Source organism: Myotis lucifugus, unplaced genomic scaffold (assembly GCF_000147115.1).
Source record: "Myotis lucifugus unplaced genomic scaffold, Myoluc2.0 scaffold_10, whole genome shotgun sequence".
NCBI classification, from domain to species: Eukaryota; Metazoa; Chordata; class Mammalia; order Chiroptera; family Vespertilionidae; genus Myotis; species Myotis lucifugus.
In genome coordinates this window covers 13,176,978-13,191,965 of record NW_005871058.1, presented here as the reverse complement: position 1 = coordinate 13,191,965, position 14,988 = coordinate 13,176,978, and the positions used below count along the sequence as shown (strand labels likewise).

The 14,988-nt window shown below is 35.5% G+C and overlaps 1 protein-coding gene across 3 annotated transcripts in view; it reads right to left on the bottom strand.

Annotated features, from left to right (window-relative positions):
- ATF7IP (activating transcription factor 7 interacting protein) overlaps window positions 1-14,988 on the bottom strand; it is a 116,343-nt gene that overhangs the window by 76,429 nt on the left and 24,926 nt on the right. The window lies entirely within an intron of this gene.

The following is a 14,988-nucleotide window of genomic DNA, read 5'->3' as shown; positions in this document are numbered from 1 at the left end:
CGAGTCTACCAACTGTGGGACAAACAGCTATCATACGGAACCATGGGAAAGCTGGCCCAGTGGAAGCTCTACAACGGGAAGGAAGCCCTATTCTTGCAAGAATCTTCCTGCAACAGGCCTCTAGTCTATAATAATAAAAGGGTAATATGCTAATTAGGCCAAATGTTTTCCAGGAGTCATTCTGGACATCCTTTCTGATAAAACTGGGGCCAGAGGGAAGCCAGCCTGGGTCCGGGTACCTGCGGGCAGCCGGAGGAGGGAAGCCTGGGTCCCAGGTGCCGGAGGGAAGCTGGTGCTGGCAACCGGGGGAAGGAAGGCCTACTCTTGCACAAATTTTCGTGCATTAGGCCTCTAGTGTTCTAAAATTAGCTGTAGTGATGAACAATTGAATATTTTTTATAAACCACTAAAGTAAATAAATGAATAAATAAATATTTAAAACTTACTGAATTGTACACTTTAAATAGGTGAGTTGTATAGTATCTCAATAAACTTGTTTGGAGTTTGTTTTTGTTTTTTTAAGTAATAGCAGAAAAACAGTTGAGTATTTTTTGCTTTTCAATTGTTTTTAACCTAACCTCCCTTTACTGGATCACACTTCTGACATGGACAAAACAACTATACACAGAGAACCAAGTAACAGTTCATATTTTAGGGAGTTTACATTTCTAGGCCAACAGGTACACCTGTGCTTTCATGGTGATAAAAGGAATACATATAAAATAACAGCAGCATTGTTTTCTATGTGCTCATCTTAGATGAAACAGTTACTCGTATCTCCTGTCCTAAATGGGACATAATTCTATAATATGCTTATCTCATGTGAGGGTAGCAATGAGCATGAGATATGCATAAATAAACACAACAGTCCTAGCCAGTTTGCTCAGTGGTTGGAGCATCAGCCCTCAGACTGAAGGGTCCCAGATTCAATTTCGGTCAAGAGCATGTCCTTGGTTGCAGGCTCGATCCCTGGTCAGGGTGGGGTCAGGGTGCATGCAGGAGGCAACCAATCAATGTTTCTCTCTCTGAGTCTCTTGCCCTACCTTCCACTCTGTCTAAAACTCAATAGAAAAAATATACTCAGGTGAGGATTTAAAACACACACACACAACAAATTTTATCAACCAAAAACCAGTGCTGAGCAATGGTACAGATCAGGGGTCCTCAAACTTTTTTTTAAACAGGGGGCCAGTTCACTGTCCCTCAGACCGTTGGAGGGCCGGACTATAGTTAAAAAAAAAACTATGAACAAATTCCTATGCACACTGCACATATCTTATTTTGAAGTAAAAAAAACAAAACGGGAACAAATACAATATTTGTATTTGCATGTGGCCCGCGGGCCGTAGTTTGAGGACCCCTGGTGCAGATGAACCCTCCATGTACCTATATTAATAACATCTTCTACACACAGAAAATGGAATTAACTATTTTTCACCAGAAGCACTAGACAGTCTTAAGTGAAATAGAAGCATTCTCTTCTATTATAAACTGGTACTGTAACCAAAGGCTTCATATGTAATTAATGTTGATAAATTTATTTTAAAATGAGATAGACTCACTAAACTTTCTGGAGTTACATAAGGCTTAGTCACATTTTATAATATTGCTTCATATGATGTATGTGGCTACCATCCACATTTGCCAGTACTTTAAATGTATCTCTTTAGAAATAATTATTATAAATGGACTTTAATACTTATATTTATGTATTGCTTAATCAAACACTTTGGCACATCTCATCACATACCTATTATAAGATTAATACATTAAGTATCTCAAGTTTTGTTTTCATAAAACATCTTAAAATATGTTGATATCATTATGATGTGCTTCAGAGGTTATTTACAAAAAAAATAATAAATAAGTATTCTGTTAATGAGCTACACTGTGTGGCACATAGTATATACTTAGTAAATATTCATTAAAAGAATGATGAATTATACATATATAACTAACATAATTCTTAAATGAGAAAACTGATTCTTTTAGGAAACAAAGGTAGTAATCTAGAATATTTTCAACAAAATTGTAAACAAACATGCTGGCATGTTCACATACAGTAAGTTTACACACAAAAAACAACCTCTCTTTGGCGAGTCAGGATGCTTATTTACTAAAAAAGGTAACAATGTATGCCCACATGTACATAATATGTATTGCACACCATTAAAATTAATCAAATATGACATAAGACTCATTTTTCAGCCTTTATAAAACTTGTTTAATTTCATATTTCAAAAAATAAAACACCATTTTGAAAGAAATCTACTTTTGCTTATAACTACATAATAATGAAAATCTTCTTTAAAATAATAAACATACCCCAAACATACCCCTGCAGCCATCTTATCTGTTCTCTCACAGCAACAGAAACTGAAAGACAATTTGCATAGTCACTGTGGTTGGCCAAAGAAAACAAGCTCTTATAGCCAATCAGAAAGCTAGAAATTGGGCAACCATAAGAGAAGTTTTAAATCTGCCTGGCAACAGCCTAAAAATAGAAACAATATGCTAGTATGAATCCCAGAATAGATGTGACTATAAGAGCAAAACTATCCACAAAAACACTATTTTCTTAGGGGGGAAAAATATGTGCTTTACATTTCATCATCTAAAATATTAACTTAAACTTTCCTAAGTGGCAATTAAAGAAAATTAAAGCTAAGCTAAATAAATAGGTACTTTCAAGTTACATACCATGGTCCATATTATTTTATACTAGAGGCCTGATGCACAAAATTTGTGCAAGTGGCTTGGCCCTCGCAGCAGCCCTGGTTGTTTCTCGGCCCTGCCCCGTGCCCACTGTTTTTTCTGGAAGGTTGTTCCACCGTCCAATCTAATTAGCATATTAGCTCTTTATTATATAGAATGTGCACTGGAGGCCCGGCGCACGAAATTCGCCAACTGCCTGCAGCCAGCTCCGCCCCCCATCACTACCCACCCCCGGTTCCCCTTTCATCATCGGGCGATCGAAGCCTGCAGGCCAGGAAAAAAAACCAAGAGGTGGTCAGTGGGCCTCATAGTGACTGGTCAAGTGGTTTTTCTGCTCATTCCACCGTTAGGGTCAATTTTTATATTACCCTTTTATTATATAGGATATATGTGTGTGTATAAAAATATTTAAGTGTTTTTCTTTTTTCAGGAAAATAATGAGGTACTTTAATCACACTTCTAGTATCTCTAATATCTGAAGTCTCTCAAAATCTGAACGGCACTGCATTTGTTTTCTAGCACATTTCCCCTGCAATCATTTGGGAATCTGAGTTACATGTAAGAGATTGTTTGCTATGTATTAAAAATAAAAAGATTAAGTAACAGCAGATCTTTAGGGTGAGAATTATGCTTTACTCATTTTTAATACAAAGCTGTTCCAACATATAGTAGTGTCTTCCATACAGTAGGCACTCAATAATTATTTTCTCAAATTAAAATAACTCCTGTCAGTGAGGGAAACAAATTATTGAGGCAAACAATGTACAGGCTAATGTAATAACTATGAAGAAATGACCAAATCAGGGGGAGAAAAGAAGGATAGGAAAAAAAAAAACTTTTAATTTCAAGAATTTAGCCCTAGCCAGTTTGGCTCAGTGGATAGAGTGTCAGCCTGCAGACCAAAGGGTCCCAGGTTCGATTCCCATCAAGGGCACATACCTTGGTTGTAGGATCCTCCCCGGTTCCTGACCTGGTCAGGGCACATGCAGGAAGCAACCAATTGATGTGTTTCTCTCACATCAATGTTTCTCTCTGTCTTTCATTCTCTCTAAAAATCAATGGAAAAAATATCCTCGGGTGAGGATTAAAAATATATATATATTTTTAAAGAATTTAAATAACAGCTTCTAAAATGAAAGGATGGTTAGACAGTCAAGTCACGCTAAAACAAAGTTATTTTTAAAGGGCATGGTCTATGCATTTCTTATATCAACGTTCATCAATGTGTTTTAATGAAATTATAAATTAATTTTAAGATTTTTTTTTGGCCACTGTTATCCAAAATGCAAAATGAATTCACATATTCAATACTAGGAAAGTTTAAAAACTTAATTATGAAAATTATATATAAAGGACTTATTTTAATCATGAAAAAAAGCTTATAAACAATGCCTTTGAAACACATAGAAATGCAGATAGTTTTAAGTAACAAAAAGAGTTCCAGTGAAGGATGGAGAAAAATCAAGTAAGTAATCCACCATGTAATAATATTTTAATCAATATTTAAGGATAGCTAGATTCTAAAATTAAGTTTAACCAAGCATTTTGAAATATACTGTTACTTTAAACACTGGTCTGGATGAAAGTAACTTTGCTTATTGTCTTAGTTTATTAATGTTGTATTCATATGTGACTTGGATATCCAGACTCTAACTACAATTGTATTTACATCTTTAAGGTAACTTAAATCTTATACACATAGATCTTTACTTATCAGAACAAATATACTATGATTTATCAGATAGGAAAGTAATATGAACTAATCCAAGTTACAATTAGTGGGGAAGAATATAACAAATGGGTCAAATTTTATTAACAAGGCAGTATAAGTAGGAAAAATTATTTTTTAATTCCAGATGTGTAAATCAAATATTACTTTAAATATAAACAATGTGATCGAAAGTACAAAAAACATTAACATTAAAGTGTTTCTGCAGCCCTAGCCGCTTTAGCTCAGTGGATAGAGTGTCGGCCTGTAGACCAAAGAGTCCCCGGTTCAATTCCGGTCAAGGGCATGTACCTTGGTTGCAGGCTCTTCCACAGCCGGGGCCCTGGTCGGGGCTCATGAAGGAGGCAACCAATCTATGTTTCTCTCTGTCTTTTCCTCTCTCTTCCACTCTTTCAAAAAAAACAAAAAGTGTTTCTGCATGTAGACATTAATATAAATGTGGAAGAGATATATAAACAGTAATACAATGCATGGATATCTTTCTACATGAATGACCATGAAAATCAAAAGTTCTCTATTTCCTATTAACTGACATCTCTCCAATATACTGTAGACTGTTTAATCCTAATAATAAAAAAAAAAATGTGTAATTACAAACAAGACCTTTACAGATACCTTACTGTCTTCCTGATCAGGTTAGTACTTATTCCCAATTTTTGTGAGCCAGAGTTCTGAAAACCGACTGTGCATGATTCTTCACTCAAATTCAAATGGAAGGAGAAAATAAGAGTATGCCTTTCTTTCCAATCTCAATTTCAATTGCACTTCTGTTCATAACTCTATTTATAATTCAGTTATATCTACAAGACTTCACAAGTAGTTGCTAAGCAACAGCAACATGCTGAGTTCAGGGCTATTGGAAATCTGGCTTCCTGCCACATGAAAATATTTAACTGAGTCTAGCGCCTCCAGAATTTAAAAAAGAAGAAAAGAATGGAGAGGGGGGAAATACAAAAGAAATACAATAAGTCACCAAGCTCTTAGCATAGGTTCACAAATTGAGATGAGGAACCTTATTTTGTATTTATAGGTATTTATTATATTTCTCTATTAAATTTATCATCTTTCTAATGTTGAAATTAAAACTGTGAAGCTATTCTCCTGGAAAATGGGAGACATTATGATTAGCCATGTCATTGTTAATGGCATAACAATTGACTTAATAAATATATTGTGTAAAAAATAGCTCTTAGACTAGGAGAGCAGTCTATGGGAAATGACAGATTTTCTATGTTGGATCTTTTAGGCCAGGAGACAAAAAATGGTACATGTTGTTCAAATTCCTTTATTCTCAAACGAGTAGTTAACTAGTAAGAGAAAAGATAAATTTTCTACCCCAAACAGTAGTTCTTTCATTTTAAATACCTCTACTCAAAAGTTAAGCATATTCAGATGATTCTCCGAAGATGGCGGCGTAGGTAAACACCGGAGACCGCTGCCGTAAACAACCACTTCAAAAATACAGCTAAAGGTCGGAACGGACATCAACCAGAACCACAGGAAGGCTGGCTGAGGAGGGACTCTTCAGCTAGAAGCAAAAACAACAGCAGTCCGACGCACAGAGGAGGCGCAGTGTGGAAAATTTAAAGGTACGGTGGTGCGGCGGTGCGCGTGCAAAGCGGGCTGGTGGCTGAGGGCGCGGTTGTCGTTTTCACTCAGGAGTGAGTCTCAGACTCTGGGCTACAGATCCGGGCGAGTCTCTAGGGACCCTGACTCAAACGGGAGAAGCGGGACTGTCTGGCTACGGCCCCTCCGAGGTTTGCAGCGATTGCTGGGACAGAGAGGCAGAGCCCTTGGGGACGGACTGAGAGCGGCCATAGCTGCTCCCTCCCCCCGCCCTGTTGAGCCCGCCCCGCCCAAGCACTGCGCACAGACATTTGCCGATCGCCTCAGGCAAGGGCAGGACTAGCGCCTCCCCAGAATCCTACAGCCAGTCGGTCTGCTGGTCAAATCCCTCTAGTGTTAACTACAACAATTAAGGCTTGGCTAGAACAAGACTGCGCACAGAGACCACAAGGGGGTGCACCAAGAAAGCATAAAAGATGCGGAGACAAAAAAGCATGACAGAAATGGAGGATATGGAGCTAAGAATCACAATTTTGAGGGCTTGCCATAAATTTGTGCAGAGCCTCACGAAAACTAATGAGACCCTCGATGCTACGATAAAGAAATTAGAAAGTAAGCATACACGGACTGAAATAAAGAATATTATACCCAATAGCAGACCAGACGAGCACAAGAATCAAACCAAAGATTCGACAAAAAACACCCAATTGGAAAAGCAAAATGAAAAAAGAATCCGAAAGTGTGAAGATAGTATAAGGAGCCTCTGGGACAGCTTTAAGCGGCCTAATATCAGAATTATTGGAGTTCCAGAAGATGAGAGACAGCAAGATATTGAAAACCTATTTCAAGAAATAATGGCAGAAAACTTCCCCCATCTGGAGAAAGAAATGGACTTACAGGTCCAAGAAGCGCAGAGAACCCCAAACAAAAGGAATCCAAAGAGGACCACACCAAGACACATCATCATTAAAATGCCAAGAGCAAAAGACAAAGAGAAAATCTTAAAAGCAGCAAGAGAAAGAGGCTCAATTACCTACAAGGGAATACCCATACGACTGTCAGCTGATTTCTCAACAGAAACTTTGCAGGCCAGAAGGGAATGGCAAGAAATATTCAAAGTGCTGAATACCAAGAACCTACAACCAAGATTACTTTATCCAGCAAAGCTATCATTCAGAATTGAAGGTCAGATAAAGAGCTTCACAGATAAGGAAAAGCTAAAGGAGTTCATCACCGCCAAACCAGTATTATATGAAATGCTGAAAGGTATCCTTTAAGAAGAGGAAGAAGAAGAAAAAGGTAAAGATACAAATAATGAACAACAAATATGCATCTATCAACAAATGAATCTAAGAATCAAGTGAATAAATAACCTGATGTACAGAATGAACTGGTGATTATAATAGAATCAGGGACATAGAAAGGGAATAGACTGACTATTCTTGGGGGGAAAAGGGGTGTGGGAGATGCGGGAAGTGACTGGACAAAAATCATGCACCTCTGGATGAACACAGTGGGTGGGGAGTGAGGGTGGAGGGTGGGGTGGGAGCTGGAAGGAGGGGAGTTATGGGGGGAAAAAAGAGGAACAAATGTAATAATCTGAACAATAAAGATTTAAAATAAAATAAAATAAAATAAAAATAAAAAAAATAAAATAAAAATAAAAAAAAAACAAAAACAAAAGTTAAGCATATTCAAAAATTTATTAACAACCCAAAATAGTTATAAAAATTAACTGTTGCCCTAACCGGTTTGGCTTAGTGGATAGAGCATCGGCCTGCGGACTCAAGGGTCCCAGATTCGATTCCGGTCAAGGGCATGTACCTCGGTTGCGGACACATCCCCAGTAGGGGGTGTGCAGGAGGCAGCTGATCAATGTTTCTCTCTCATTGATGTTTCTAACTCTCTAACCCTCTCCCTTCCTCTCTGTAAAAAATCAATAAAATATATTTTTTTTAAAAATTAACTTATTTTCAGAATAGAAAAGGCATTGAATATGGTTCAACACTCATTCACTGAGAAAAATTAAAATTAAAAACATTTACAAAAGAATAAAAAAAAATTAAAAACAAAAAGATTGCTTCTTAAACTGATAATGGCTACTTCAAACCAATAGAAAACTTCATATTGTGTGGTAAAACACCATAAGCATTTCCATAAGGGCAAAAACAAAAGCTATGATACTATATTTGATGTTGTTCTAGCTATCCTGAAAAGCAATAAGAGCTCAGTCAGAAGATATAATGAAGAAAAAATTTACTTCAGAATAGCAAGAAAAAGGTATCTAGAAACATTATACATATATATATGAAAAAATTCAAAGGTATGAAAATATGTGAAATAGTAGAGCTATGTTGGACCTAAAACTCAATATAGACAAAATATCCATTTCAAAGGCACAGAAAGTAGTACAAGTAACAACAAATTTTGAGAAAGAATTGAAAAATAAAAAGCATAGTGATATGGGATTGGTATCCAAAAAAAAAAGAACATCTATTAATGAATAAAAAAGACAAACAATTCAAAAAAAATAAAAAAAACATAAACAGGCAATTCATAAAAGAACAAATATAGTTCTACCTCATAATAACCAAAGAAAGACATAAAACAACAAAGATAGTTCCACCTCACTAACAATCAGGGAAAGACAAAATGAAAATATATTTTTATACATCAGATTGGCAATTATTTATGGGTAACAACAAGATACAATAATGTGTAGTCTCATACACTATGGGTAGGAGACCTGATTGTCATAACCATTTTTAAGGGCAAAAAGGCAAGAACTGTGCATTACTTTGACACACCAAACACACTTTGATATATCTATCTTAAGGTACACTAACATGCTTTAAAATATGATGTATCAGGACTAACTACTGCTGCACTAAATAGCAAAAAAACAAAGAAATTTAACATTCATCACTAATAACTTTTTAAAAATAGTAGAGCATCCACACTGAAGAGTAAAGGACACTAAGAAGTTAAGAAGAATGTGGTTCTTCTCTTTCATGGGCATGAATTTAACTGTACAACATAGTAGCTGTAGAACTCATAGTACTTAGAGTACAAACATTGGAGCCAGACATACTTTTATGAATACTGGCACTATCATTTCCTAGTTAAGTTACTTGTCCAAGATATTTATCCTCTCCTTGTCTCAGTATCCTCATCTAAGAAAGGGAAAGCATAATGCCTGCTCTCCTACAAATTTTAAGGGGATTAAATGAGAAAATAAATAGAAAATAATTAAATACATATCTAAGCAGTCAATAAATGTTTCCAGTTTTATGCCATGTTTTAAAACATAAAATAATTTTTATCTCTAAATATTTATATATGTATTAAAGTGATATTTGAAAGTCTGGAAGGATAAATGCCCAACTAGTTATAGCAATTACCTAGGGGTGAAGAAAAGAACAAATACAGACTTTCACCTAGACTTAATATGGGGGTTTCAATTTTCACAAGAAAAAACATTGATTTAGTAATTTATATCTTAAACAGTTAAGCTCATTCAACTTTCCCCAATCTCTTCTCTGCTAATGCCAGGGCAGCAGTGACATTTATGAATAGGGTAGTGGCTAGGGTAGTGAACCACACAGACACTAAGCTCCAGAACAGACAGGGAAGGGAGATTACCATCCAAAAGACAAATTCCTAGCATATCCCATAAGCAGCAAGTACTACTTGCCCACCCCCCGACCACCTGAGTCAGCATCCATCCAAGGTAAAATAGGAAATCACAAGTACAAAAATGAGTATAATCAAGAATAATTTTTTTAAATAAGAAGATTAAGTCCCAAATCTTACAAACAAAAAAACACTAGCTAATTGGTAGCAGAATGAACTGAAACGTTTTTAAATGGTATATTAAATATTCTCAAAGGGTAATAGGATGTTATTTTACCCATAAGAACAAGCATAAAAAGAAATCAACCTGAAATCTTAGAAATTCAAAATATAAGCTGCATGGATACAACTGAAGTGACTGAAGTTAATCAAGAACAGAGGTTTCCTCAAAATATTACACAAAAGAAAAACAGAAAAGCTAACAGACATGAGGACATACACAGAAGCAACAACTTTCACTTTAGAGGAGCTTCAGAAAAAAAGAACTGAGAAAAAAGGATTAAGAAAATAAGAACAAACAATCCACAAAGCTAACTATATATACTTTCCATTAAAAGGGCCTACTAATTACCAAAACAGACTAAGTTAAAACAAGCAAAAATGTTTGGACATGAAGTGCTAAATTTCAGAAAACAAGTATGAGGAAGTGCTAATATTTTAGAGTAAAAAAATTATTTAGCTACAAAGAAATAAGAACTAAACTGTCATCAGACTTGTCTTTAGCAATACTGAATGCTAAAATAAACTATCCTCTACGTTCAGGGGGAAAGATATTTTTTGCCTAGAATGCTATGGTCAGAAAAACTAGCGATCAATAAGAATAGAAAAATAAAGATATTCTGAGCAAAGACTAAGGAAACAGACCGTTGTTAATATAATTTTATAGATATACTACAGATACAAGACAGCAAAGACCCTCTAAGAGAAACAGCAATGATCCAAAAATGAAAAAAAAACTCACAGGAAGGCTGAAATAAATAAGGATCCATCATCTTTAAAATAAATATTCTGAAATTAAAATCCCAGATAATTACAAAATAGAAATTAAGAGATTCAGGAGTTGCAGAATAAGGGGCAAATATAAGTAAACTATCAATCTAAAAATAACAGGTTTCAAGAAGGGTAAAATAACAAAAATATCATCAAATCTTACCATAAACAAGAGACACACCTTGTAATAATAGCATAGAAAGACTGAAAATTAAGAAATAGAAAATGATACAATAGGCAATTGCTAATAAAAAAGTATGTATATATAACATTCAAAAAATAATTCAAATTGAAAATAAAGTAATGAAATAAAAAATATATTTCCTATTGATAAAAGTTACAATACACTAGAAATATGTATCTTTGATGTACCTAAATAATGTTACTTTAAATCACATAAAGCAATACAGGTTTAAAATTTTCAGGAAGAAAACTAACAAATCCACAATTAGAGATAAACACACCTCTTTCTAAAACCTACAGATGAAGAAACAAAAGTAATATAAAGAATGCATCTCTCAAACATGCTAGCAAAAGATAGAATTATACATTCAACAAACCCAGAATATGCACTTTTATGAGCACATGCAATATACATTAATATTGACCATTCGTGTGGTGACAAGGAATTAATAAATTCAAAGCCAAATAAATAAATCACACAAGCCACATTCTCTGGCTGTAACATAATAAAGTTAGATAAACAATAAAATGAGAGGAAAACTATCTCCTTATAAATTTTTTTTTCATCTTTTGGCTTAAGGACAATATAAGTTGTGAAATAACAACAAAGTATTAACAGAATACAACCTAGGGATTAAACTAAAATCATACTCAGGTTAGCCCTGAACCTAGGATGAGATAAATGTAGCAGTACCATGAGTCCTCTTATTAGGAAGTCCAGGAAGAAGAGTTAGGCCTCAAGCAACCAAAATGCTGAGCTAGTTGTAGGTTTTGCAGTTGCAATTCTATTCTGTTCTTTTTATTTATTTTTGTATTTTTTATTTTTCTTTTGTAGCCTGTCTCACAGCACTGTGGGGTAATGTACACACTTTGGGCTGGTTGATAAAGAGGAGAGAGATCCAAAGAGGCTCTTCTTTCTTTGCAATTATTTATATTGGATATATTTCCAGTGGTGGAATTTATCAATGGATTAAAATGTAGGAACATTTTAAGACTCAAGAAATCAGCTCTTCCATGAAGACAGCTGTATATGTAAGGGGTAGAGAAATAAAGTCTCAACAGAAAAAATAAAATAAAATGATACTCAAAGGAAGGGGATTTTTAACTTATTGTAAACAAGAAAATTCAATAGTGTTAGGTGGCTGACAAATATGTCAATGCAGAGTTAAAGTGTAGAACAGAAGTATACAGTCAAAGAGAAGGGGGGCATGTTCTAGTATTACATTTAGTTCTAAGCATCATAGATAAACAGGGACTTTTTAAAACAGTAAATCAAACAAAAGGATGACCAGGCTAAAAAATGAAATAGAACAACATGTTGTGTAAGGAATAGTTGGGAAAATGGAGGATATATAGCTTAGAAAACACAAGGGAATTTTTATGACTGTCTTTAAATAAAGCAGACCTGTCAGGTAAAAGAGATACAGATACAGAGACAGACACAGGTGGGGAAAGGCAGTAACAAAAACAATGGAAGGCCAACTCAGTCTCAAAATCAACAAAGGTTAACTTGTTCATATGTCCAATAAAAGAAGCTGTCTTGCCCTGGCCAGTGTGGCTCAATGGCTAGAGTGCTGGCCTGCGCACTGAAGGGTCTTGGGTTCAATTCCTGCTCAAGGGCAAATACTTTGGTTACAGGTTCAATTCCCAGCCCCGGTCAGGGGGCATGCAGAGGCAACCAATCAATGTGTTTCTCTTACATCAATGTTTCTTTCCCTCTTCCTCCCTCTCTTCCATTCTCTCTAAAAATCAATGGAAAAAATATCCTCAGGTGAGGATTAAAAATAAAAAAGAACTGCCTTATGAAATCAGAGATGCTCCCTTCTGTCATTATAAATGCTGAAGCAGAAACTAAATCATTACCTGTCCAGAAAATCAAATAGTGCAAAGTGAGATGTTAAACTATTTGACCACTTAGGTCCATTTATATTGAAAATTTTGTGATTCTACACTGCTTTGCTAAATAAATTCTGTTGCCTAAAGAGAAACACAAAAACAAAAAACTTGAATTTTATCCCTCAGATTTTTTGGATCATTCACACTTGATCAACTTCAACAGTCTCAAAGATTATATATCTTTATGCTCATGACTTTTATCATTGTCATATATGCTTTCTTTTAGGTTTGTCTATATTTGCAATACTCCACTGTCTTATGACCCCCAATTCTAATAGCATTCAATAAATTCCTCTATTATGGTCTAACAACTCCTTGTCTTTTTACTTATATATTAAAAACAGTCATTCCATCTCAACTATCTTCCCAACCCAACATTTTCCTAAACAATGGCTCAAGAGAAGTCTAAAAACATTTCCCAACTGTATTAGATTTGTGTGTTCTCCACACCAAGAAAAGTACAACCTTCTCTCCATCCAACCTCAAGCACATTAATCAAAACTGTTGTCTTTCGCTTTAGCTGGTATGGTTCAGTTGGTTGAGTGTTGTCTCTGCACCAAAATGTCACCAGTTCCATTCCCAGCCTGGGTTGCAGGTTCCATCCCCTGTTGGGGTGTGTTTAAGAGGAAACCAATCGATGTTTCTCTCTCTTTTTTTCTCTCTCTCTCTCTCTTCCTTCCTCTCTCTAAAATCAATAAAAACATATTTTTTAAAATTTTATCTTTCTACTATACCATTTCTCCAATCCTAATGAAATTATTTACTGAGAAGAAAAATACAAAAAAATATATATTTTATAGTTTAAAAGAACATACATTAAAACAATTTTTAAAAAGCAAAGCAACACTGTTCAAAGGCAACGGGAAACAGTCTGTGCACCTGAAACACGATTGTGGCTTCCTCACAGTTGGCCTCTAGTTTTTAATTACCCAACCATCCTATATAATAAAAGCCTAATATGCTAAGTGTCCGGTCGTCCAGTCATCCGTTCAACCAATCAAAGCATAATATGCTAATGATATGCTAAGGCCACTCAACTGCTCACTATGATGTGCACTGACCACCAAAGGGCAGCTGCTCCGACTGGTAGGTTAGCTTGCTGCTGGGGTCCGGCCAATCAGAACTGAGCAAGACAGGCCGGACACGCCCTGGAGCCCTCCCACAGTCCCTCCCCGGCTGGCCAACCTCACGCGTTCCTCCCTGGCCCCAATCATGCACCAGTGGGGTCCCTCGGCCTGGCCTGCTCCCTCTCGAAATCTGGGCTGAGGGACCCTCCCCCCCACCAGTGCATGGATTTCGTGCACCGAGCCTCTAGTGTAGTAATAAATGACAAATTGCCTTTCAGAATCAAGAGAAATGGAAGTCCCACCTAAAACTAACACTTTTATGTTGCAGAAAGAGCCTACTGCTTAACTTACATAGAAGGGGTGCAAAGAGCAGAGAACAGCCTACTATAATTACTTTCCTCCTCCACTTCTCTAAGCTAGACTCACTACCACTCTTCACTTCATCCTACTTATTCATGTCTCCACACTCAGCTCCAAAATGATATCAATCAGTAATATATTTTATCATTGGTCATAGTGACATATACACACACACTTCCCTTTCTTTATACTAGTAAACATAAAAGTTCATATATTTACCATAATGATCATACAGTCTTTATTTTAGATAGCTCTTTATTTTTGTTTCATTTAGATTTTTGTATGCAATTTTTCATGATACAAGATAAAGAATAATATAACAAATGCCTATGCACCCTTCATCTAGCTTAAGGAACAAAATATTAGATTCAATGGAATTTCTAATACATTCACTTTACTTTTAGACTCCTAAGTTCACTTTGTTAAAATGGTGATAAATTTAAATATGTGGAAATGAAAATGACAAGGGTGGTATTGGAAAACTTGGCCATGTTATATGTATAAATATATACATTATCTAATGAATGTCAATGAGCCACTTGTGAAAACATAAGCACTGGTTTTGATGATGAATTCAAAGTGGTACATTTACACTAAAACTTTATAGTTTAAGGTCACAAAAATGTCATCTCTCTATATGTACCAGTTGGTGTCACCACAACTGAGAACACAGTAATAGGACTATTATGAAAAGAGATCTAAAACTGATTTCTATATAATATAAACATATTGTATGTATGAGTAATATTCATATATGAAACCCACTGTTAGTTCACTTCAATTTAAACTTGAGGAAAAATAGAAGATAAAAATAATTTTTTAAGATCAAATTCAAATATGGCATTCAAA